This window comes from Sphaeramia orbicularis, chromosome 1, assembly GCF_902148855.1.
Source record: "Sphaeramia orbicularis chromosome 1, fSphaOr1.1, whole genome shotgun sequence".
NCBI lineage: Eukaryota > Metazoa > Chordata > Actinopteri > Kurtiformes > Apogonidae > Sphaeramia > Sphaeramia orbicularis.
Window position 1 is genome coordinate 16,400,134 of NC_043957.1, and position 10,584 is coordinate 16,410,717.

Sequence of the window (10,584 nt, forward strand, 5' to 3'; positions counted from 1 at the left end):
TTGTGTCTCCCCAGACTAACAGATCATCAATAATGTTGACCGCACCATCCAACTCTTCAGTCATCTGGGCCTCTACTCTCTGGAACACCTCACTGGCAGATGAGATGCCAAAGGGAAGGCATTTGAAGCAGTATCTGCCAATGGGTGTGTTAAAGGTGCACAGCTTGGAGCTCTCTTTGTCTAGTTTTATTTGATAAAACCCTTGGTTTGCGTCCATCACAGAAAAATACTGTGCGTTAGGCTTGCGTGACACCACCTCCTCCACTGTAAGGAGTGGATAATGCTCTCTTCTTATTGCAGTGTTCAGATCTTTAGGATCCATAGAAATCCTGATCTTTTTTTGTGTAACAACTGTCACCATGCTGTTCACCCATTAAGTTGGCTCAGCTTGTTTTGTGATCACATCTGACTGTTCCATCTTATGAAGCTGGTCAATGACTCTGTCCCTAAGAGCAACTGGGATCTTTATTGGTGCATGGATCACCGGTTTTACATCAGGGTCGAGTTTTATGGTATGTTCTCCAGGCAAACATCCAAGTCCTGTGAAAAGATGTCCATAGTCTTTTAGCATGTCCTCTGTCTTTGTCATGCTATGTAACCACTTCACCATTTTTAATTTTGTGCTTGTTTGTCTTCCAAGTATAGCTGGAGCATTTTTATCTGCTATTTCAAAGTCAACCTGATGTTTTTGACCTTTGTACTGGCACATGAGTGGTGTTTTGCCCAGTGTTTCCATCTTGTGGCCTGAGTATGCTACTAACTTGCAGCTAGATGTGTGAAGCTTGCTGTCCACGTCTAGCGTCTGAAACGTCCTGGCTGAAATTACATTACAGTCTGCTCCCGTGTCAATTTGACTTTTTTCCTCATCAATTATCAGCTCTTCAGACCATCTGTCCTTGTCACTCTGTGCATTTCTTACAGTTCCAATGTCTTTCATTTCTATTGAGCCAATGAACATGTTGTCATCATCCTCATTACATTCCTGATGGTGCTCAACAGCATGCATCTTTTGTGTTCTCTTCTGACCACTTGCTCAGCACATTTTGGCAAAGTGATTTTTCTTTTCACATTTTTTTTTACAGGTTTGTCCGTAGGCCGGGCACTTTCTCTGTTCATGATGATGCCCACATCTGTCACAGTTAACTTTCTTTTCAGAGGACCTAGGACTTTCTTTGGTGCTACACTGTGATAGGCTAAGTACAAAGGCTGAACCCAAAAGCAAGACCACAAAGTACAAGTAAAGTTGAGTGTCTTTATTAAACACTTTAACAGGAGGAATAATACAACACAGATAATATTAATTCTGTGATGCCACTGAGTCCGGGAATAAATGTCTGGGCTGCGGGTGGATACGGCTGACGACCGGCTTGGCCGAGCCGGGAATGCCCCAACGGAATCCCCACTAGGGACAAACAGAGGGTGGTCAAAAAACAAGCCAGGTCATACACGGGAAGCAGTCAAACAAGCAACGGTACATGGGGGACAGGCAGAACTCACGGTCAGTAATCCAGGCGATGGTCGAAGCACAAGTAATCGGTGGAGGCTGAGGTAGTAAAGGGAGAAGGCAGAGACAGAGTCGGGTACACGAACCAGGTCGTTGACGAGCAGGCAGGATAGGCACAGATAGAATCGGTGGTCGAGGGACAAAACGGGTCAAAAACGGGCAGACAGACTAACAGGATCCAAAAACGCTGGTGAGTGAGCACAACAAGTTGTAGAACACAAACTGGCAAACAAACAAGGGAAGACACAGGGTTTAAATACACAAGAGGGCGGGAAGACAATTGGACACAGGTGGAGACAATCAGGGAGGAGTCAGGTAATCAGCACAGGTGGACACAATCAGGGAAAGGAAGTAAAGACACCAGACATGACACATGAGGGAACCTTAACAAAATAAAACAGGAAATGACAGACAAAACAGAAAAGACAGACAAATCCAGACACAGTCTGGGAGCAGACATGACACACTGTTTCTTAGTTTTTGCTGTGGATATATTCTTTATATCAACCTCCTCATGTAAGGCTTTCATTTGTGAGGACGTCAGTTCACTGGCATGGCACACATCTAATGCTTTATCAAGCATGAGATCTGCTTCTCTGAGCAGTCTGGCTTTTACTCGATCACATATTCCACAGACAATTCTGTCTCTTATAAGTGATTCACACAGGTCACCAAACTCACACTCTTTTGCCTTATTTTTGAGGTCTGATACATTGGCATCAATGGTTTCTGACAGGCCTTGTGCACGGGTGAAAAACATGTGTCTGATATTTGATGATGATTTTTCCTGGGTTCACAATAGTCTTTGAATTTTTGCTTTAATGGAGCTATTTTGTTCCTCTTGTCATTGGTGAAGACAAACATGTTACTCACTTTAATGGCTTCCTCCCCCGCAACGTGTAGAAAAGTTGTGAACAGCACTTCTTCAGATTTTTCTGCCACGCCACTAGCTATGGCAAACAGGTCATAGCACTGGAGCCATGTTCTCTAATTCTCGCCGAGATTTCCTTGTAGATTCAGGTTCAGCGGCAGTTTAAAGTGTGTCAGTCTTGCCTCGTCTGTCCGAGTTTTTCTCCTGACACCATGTAATGTTTGGTATTATACCAATAACTTGAGAGGATAACTGAGTTTTTGAGTAGCAACGAGTTAATCATTTATCCAGCGCACACTTCCGACTGTCAATCTCGCTTACATACAGGAAGTTCTCTCCTTCCAGTTCCCTTCACAATAAGACAACAATACACTACAGACGTTGTGTTTGTTTTCTGAGGGTATTTTGTCTTTTGGATGGACCAGAAGTCGTCTCAGAGTGATAAGTGGTTTAACTTGGGTGTGTATGTGATATTTCCTCATTGCTCTAGTCTTCGTATGCGTTCTGTGGTGCCCTTGATGTATGAGGGTACGACCATGCTGGTGTTTGTGGTTTTCTGTGTGTTCTTCGCCATCTTTCCTACTTCTTGCTGCGTTTCTTTGAGATTAACCTGTTTTCTCACTTTCTCTATGGCCCATCGTGGATTGTGACAGTTTGATAGTGTGGTTCTTATATTTTTTTTCCTCCTCCTCTGTGTCCTGTGGGTCCGAGACTATAGTGGCCCGGTCATATAATGTTCTGATCACTGACAGTTTATGCATGGTTGGGTGTTCTGAAGTCCATCACAAATAACAAAACAATCTGTATATTTTGATGCTAATGCCACCGTCATCCTTGTGTGTGATTTTCATGTCCAGGATTGATATGGATTTATTTATTTCTTCTTCGTGTGTGAATTTGATGTTTCCTGTGTGGTCCATTTGGTTCAGGTGCTCAGTGACTGTGGCTTTCTGTCCTTTTCCTATTTTCTCCAGTATGTTGTCCACATATATTTTCCAAAAACTAATGTGTCATTGTGTTGGTGCTGTTTGTATGGCCCTGTTCTCTAGGTCCTCCATGAAAAAAACACTCATGATGGCAGACAGTGGATCTTCCAGGGCAAAGTCCTCTTTTTGTTTGTATATGGTTCCTTTGAACTGGAAATAGGTTGATGTGGTGACAAAACGCAGTAGGTGTGTGATGTCATCTGCTGTGCTTTGATGTCGTGTCCAATACTATGTTTAAAATGACTTGTATCTGTGTCTTAGTGAACAATGACACGGCGTCACGTGATGCCAGTATTTTGTCTGTCTGTACCGTCATGTCTTTTAAGACTTGAGCCATTTGTTTTGTGTTCTTACAGTGTTGGTCTGTGAGTTCAAGGAGAGGTTTGATTATTTCCGTAAGTGTTTTGGATAGATTATATGTTATTGACCCTATACTGTCTACGATGGGTCGCAGTGGAGTGCCTGGTTTGTGGATTTTAGGGGTGCTGTACATATGGGGTGTGGGAATGAGGTGATTATATGTAACGTCAGTGATCTTGTTTGTATCCAGTAACAAAAATTCATGAAAAGGAATGCTTCGAGGACCACAAAAGAGTTTGTTCGAGGTGCTCTTTGGAAAAAGGGATTCATAAAGTAGATAACAAACTGGAAGAAAACTCCAAGGCACTCTATGCAGGCCATTATCTTTATGCCTAGCTGACAAGTTCCTATTGGTCAGGTCCTACTATATAGGAACCTACAGTTTTCCACGGTCCTGTTTGACTTCCTGATGAAGGCTTGAAGCCGAAACGCGTAGAAGTGCTTTTTAAGGTCTAGATATGACCATGCCATGGTAATAAAGGCATTTTAATGTTTAAAGAGAGTGCCTTGGAGTTTTCTTTCAGTTTAGTATCCAGTAACAGGAGGCCCGGACTGGCTAATCGGGAGGACCGGGACAATTCCCGACGGGCCAGTATAATATTTAGGTCGCGAGGGCCGGAGTTCACTTTAAATATTTACTTGCTTATTTATTTATTTATTTATTTATTTGGGGGGGGGCGGGGGTTCAGTCATAGCACTGGGTTGATCACGTAAGCTGCAACCGCTGTTCCTGGGCTGCCACCCCCTCTACTAGCAAACTGGGTTTTTTTCTTCCTCTTTTTTGCAGACGCACCGTGACCTGACGTAATATGTCCTTGCATACGGTTAGTAGCTCTATACTGTAGCGGTGTAGCATATATGATCTCTGCTCTGTAGGCTGTCAATGGTCAGCTGTGTTTGCTGTTTGAAACATGGATAATAAAAAGAGCAAGGGTGGCGTGGAGAAGGCAAGAATTAAAAAGAGGAAAGCTCTTGAAGCAAACACAGCCAAATGTACCAAAATCGGCAACTTTTTCACAAAAATGAACTCCCGGTTGGAAACAACTAATGAGGATGATGAAATGGGTAAACCACCTTTTAAGCTAGTTAATTATCGAGTCAGTGAATTGTGTGGCATTGTGGCGTGTAACATAACGTTATGCAATTTAAATAATAGTATGATGTGACGCCACATAACTGGGAAACTTTGTCTTGTAGCTCCTCAGAGTCAGAAAGCAGATCCAGCAGCAGACACCAGCCATGAGCCCACAAGTCCAGAGTGGGCAGGTAGGACTGCTCATAGAGTGAAGATTATTAGAATAAATAGGCTATAATGAAGAGTATGATGTAGGCCTGTTCAATATGAAAGGTGTTCTGAGATGCTCCAGGATTCAGCACTACATGAATGAAACTGACACCAAGGCTTTGCAAAATAGAAGATTTGTGCTGAGAATTATGACCATTTTTAAAATGTGATTTAGTGTCAGAAGCAGAGCCAGGAGCCAGTAGTGATGAGGGGATTGCTCCTGTCAGCATGGAAGGAAAAGGTGAGCTGTTGTAACAGATTGTGTGAACAAGCATTAGTTCCAGTAAAACCACTTTTTATACCCAAACGATAGTATTGGCCTATTTTAATTTTTATCATTAAAAGTGAGACAGTAAATACACAAAGCCCACAATTGAAAGGCAGTAGCATAAAGTAATATTAAATAAGCCTGCATATTTTGCCAATGTAAACATCTTAATTGGTTAAGTAAGTCAAAATGTCTGTAGATATTATTTTTTATTGTGAAAAAGGTGAAGGCGAGTCTAGGGAAACTGGAGGAAGTGTGAAAGGGAGAGCAGAGTATACTGATGACAGAGGAGCAGCTCAGCAGCATAACCCTGAACCACTAGGCACAAATGAGACAGATGAAGATAACATGTAAGGTTATAATTACATGATTTCAGTAATAATTGGTCGTGATCTGATGTGGGCTGGTCTGAGGTATGAAACTCCAGGGCTGAAAATGAGTCTCAGTCTGGCCCTGAGTAACAGTTTGAATGGTACCTTTAACCTCCTCTTTTCTTCCTCTCTTGGGTTCTTTTTCAGTATTTGATATTGGTTGTGTCCTTCATTAAGTCTTCTATCTGTTTCTCATAGTCCTGTGTGTTCATTATGACTGAGGTTCTTCCTTTGTCCACTGGAAAAATGGTGATGTTTTTATCCTTGGCCAGTGTGTGTATTACCCCTCTTTCCTCCTTAGTGATGTTGCTGTGTATAAACCTTGTTGTTTTCAGTACTCCTGCAACTTCATTGCGTAGTTGTGTTTCTGTCCTTGATGTTTGTACACACTAATTCCGTTGCTAATATATAGTTCTTATACAGTATAGTGTTGGGTGTAATGGTATAGTTCAATCTATGGGCTAAAACCCTGGTCTCTACTTTTGTGAGTTTTTGTTTAGACAAATTACATACCCATTTATCATGTGCTGTGTTGTTCTTGTCCAACTTTTCTTGTTTTTTCCTAGCTTTTTGATTTGTCATTTTATTTTTCCGAACACCTTCATAAAAATGTCATCCGGTTGTTGTCATATTATTTTGTTAATGTTTTCATCCAGGGGGAATTCGCATTGGAACTGTTTTGATTGTTGTCCTATTTCTGTGTCAATGTTTTTCAACTTGTGTATGATGTGTCTAATTTCTTCTTTGACCAGATCCTTTCGTGTTCTATTTATGATGTTTTCAGCATTTTTTGTCGGAATAGGGATGTTTAAGTTTAGGCTTGGTGGTGTTATGCCTTCATCCCAGCATTTTAGGGAGAACTTCAGGTGGTTGCAGTTCCGTGCCCTTTTCAGGTGTAATCGTTCCAAACAGCAAAACGCTTTGACACAACTTCATCTGAACCTATCTCTTTTATCGGGTTCATACTGTCTACTGAAAATTTAAAGATGACCTTTTCTTTTTTGTCAGACATATAATAAAAGTAAATTTTTATCTTTAAATGTTTTGGCTACACCTGTAGCCTTCCTCAGAAGGATCACGTGATGTTACTGTGACGTGTTTTGTCAGCCGTTTATTCAGGAATGCCAGATAACAGGGGATGATTACGCCCCCAAGCTGTCTGGCATTCTATGGACAACAGCATCCCAGCTGGGGGATAAGTTGTATGATCTCTCATCCCTATACATGGATGTCTGACATTGCTGAAAAAAAAGCTGACAAGACACATCACAGTAACATCATGTGACCCTTCTGAGGAAGGCTACAGGTGTAGCCGAAACATGTAAAGGTAAAAATGTACCTTTTTTTTATGTCTCACAAAAAGGAAAAAGAAACCTTTATATTTTCAGTAGACAGTATGAACAGGATCAGGTTAAAACTCATTTTGGTGTTCCGATTCATTCCTTTGGTGGTTGTAGTGTATTGTTCCACACACATCAGATTTAGGACAGATAACTTTTAATAACAAAAATCTGAAATGAACAGTTTGTGTATGGAAGCAAATCCGTGTCATCAGATTTGTAGCTGAAGAAAAGTTTTGAACACAAGTAAAAAAAAAGAGGTTGTAAAAATAATTTGTGCAAGTGTAGACCATGTTTGTATCATTGGGAATGTTTTGTTCACATGTATAACTAAATCTGATAGAGGCACAACTCTGCCATCCTCAGTTGCAATGCTGAAGTTACGAGTTTCAAAACTGAAGTTACAAGTTACGAAACTGAAGTTACGGATCACCAAATACAAGTTACAAATTACGAGTTTTGGCCTTCTTCTGATGTCCAAGCGAATAACCAATCAGAGCGTTATTCACTGACCTGCCAATCAACATTACCCCACCTATATGCAAATTTCCACCCAATCAAATAGTAGCAGCAAATTTCCCGCACACACTTGAATATCAAATAGAAACTCGGCGGCACGAAGGCACCGAGAAAAAGGGGGCGTTCCCGTGTATTGCATATTTTAAAAAAGGGCTTGAACTCGTCCATTCGATCCCCTCAGTTCAACAAGCGCAACACCAACACTATAACCATTAGCCTAGGACAACATTTAGAGCCTAATAATAAGATCATCTAGGCCTATTATTGATCAATCACAGCCTCGTTGGTTATATTATTTCCTTTATATTTCTCATCACAATCTTACGGAGCCCGGGAAAGGACATGAAAATAAAAATTTTTGCGTTATAACGCAATACTTTTGCGTTACAACACAATCATATATGCTCTCTCTTGCTTGAGGTCAGTGCATAATACGTTGTGGTCCAGTTCGGGTCCGACCGTGCCAGGTCTGACATGCCCCCCTGTCCTGTGTAGTATGACCGTAACTCTTTCATTATTTGTCCGATCGAAAAAATTCCAACGGTTTCTGAATGAAATTCCTATTTGCCCAGCTTCACGTCTGTGTGCAGCTTCATGGATACAGGTGGATGTGTGCCGAGTGTGAATGGTCTATGAGACAGGAGGATGTGCACATTGGATTAAAATCCTTTATACTCCTGAGCCTAAGATGGTCCACCTGGACTTGTTTTCTTATTTTGATCATAAAAAGGTCAGTAAATATGCTTTGAGTCCTTTTGTCAATTTTTGCAGACCACTTCGAACGTTCAATATAGCAGTCAGTGCTTGTTTTAATACTGTAATAACAGTTTAAAATGACGAAAAACACAAAAACGGAATTAGTTTGTTTTTTTTTTTTTTTTTTTTTTTTTTTTAGCAGAAAAACACTGAAATTACACATGGATACAAGATTTGAATGTTAAATATGAACTCTGAAAGTATAAAAAGTATTTACAACAAACCGTGTGAGAATTTGCCTTTTATTATTCAAAAACAGGGTAAAAATCCAAACTCTATAGGTGTTTTACCCCACACAAACAGGGCATTGGTCTGTTCTGTGGCTGCACAGTGCCTTCATGTTCGTGGTTCTGCAGAAACAGTTCTGTAAGTTCACAGGTCTGATCCAGGCAGCGCTCCTATGGCAGAGTTTGTACATGGAAAATAGTCTCTTCACACCAAAAGTCAGTCATCCTGTGGATGTGTTGAATGTCTGTGGTATTTGGACTGATCATCATCAGGCTCTTCCTCCGTCCTGCATCTGTGATGTGGAGCGTCTTCAGTATCTGCTCGCATCACCAGAGCCTTGCGCATCACCGTAGCTTCTCCCTCTTCATCCTTGAATGTAATTTCCGGTGGACACATGGAAAAATAACACACATAAAATAATGTATTAGACAAACAAGACAAGGTAAAATTGCACTATTGAAGAAAAAAAGTCACCGAACATCAGCGTATGTGCTCTTACTTTGTAGAGCGTCATGCGCACTTTTACGCACAGAAAGTCCAACATACTACAAACTGACACATACTCTACACGGTTCGTACTTTATTCTATAAAACCACCATGCAGTATAAGCATCAATTTACAAATACAAAAAAAGTAAAACAAGTAAAAACTACATAGAAAAAAGCAGACAGTGCTTCAGTCATGTAGAAAGTCCACTAAATGGAACTGGGTGAACTTTACCTTTTTTCTTCAGGTGTTGCTCCATCAGTCGCTCCTTCGGTCACAAATCCATCCGTAAACCTCCAGGGTGGTGTTGGAACTGTGGATGTCCATCTTACCTACATTTCCCAACACTAGATCTTATCCGTTCTCCACTCCGTTATGTGCTCCGGTTCTCTGCTCCGTGAATCCGCTCTGCTGTGTGCGTCTACAGTCAGAGGGGCTTATTTTGTGGCTTCTAGAACGGGTGCCCGTGAAATTTTCGCATTGACCCAAGAAAGTCCATAAAGCACAGATTCTCAGGTTTCAGAAACTGTTGGAATTTTTCCGATCGGACAAATAACGAAAGAGTTACAGTCATCTGAACTACACATGCGTAGGGCACAGGCCAGGGTTCAGGTGTGTCTGACCTGACCGACCTGTCCGATCCAGAATGCAGATCCCAATGCGTTATCATGCAAAAACTATTGCATTATAATGCAATACTTTTGAACTATTGCATTATAACACAATACATTTTTTTCTCTTCATGTCCCTTAATTCCCGGGCTCCATAAGATTGTGATGAGAAATATAAAGGAAATAATATAACCAACGAGGCTGTGATTGATCAATAATAGGCCTAGATGATCTTATTATTAGGCTCTAAATGTTGTCCTAGGCTAATGGTTATAGTGTTGGTGTTGTGCTTGTTGAACTGAGGGGATCGAATGGATGAGCTTGAGCCCTTTTTTTAAAAATATGCGATACCCGGGAACTCCCCCTTTTTCTCGGTGCCTTCGTGCTGCCGAGTTTCTATTTGATATTCAAGTGTGTGCGGGAAATTTGCTGCTACTATTTGATTGGGTGGAAATTTGCATATAGGTGGGGTAATGTTGATTGGCAGGTCAGTGAATAACGCTCTGATTGGTTCTTCGCTTGGACATCAGAAGAAGGCCAAAACTCGTAATTTGTAACTTGTATTTGGTGATCCGTAACTTCAGTTTCGTAACTTGTAACTTCAGCGTTGCACCTGAGGATGGCAGAGATGTGCCTCTATCAGATTTAGTTATACATGTGAACAAAACATTCCCAATGATACAAATATGGTCTACACTTGCACAAATTATTTTTGCAACCTCTTTTTTTTTTTTTTTTTACGTGTGTTCAAAACTTTTCTTCAGCTACAAATCTGATGACACGGATTTGCTTCCATATTTGTGCACCTCAGGCAGCAGAGAATGAAAGAATGAAGTGATGTTTAACCTGAACTGAATGAAGGGGAAGTAGTGGAGTGTAAAGTCTGATTCTTGTCACATTAGCCAAAACATGTTTAGACGACAAACTGATTCCTTTTAGATTCATGTCGGGGACAAAGAGAAGCAGTGCATGATCTATGTGGTAACCAATGGATTTGT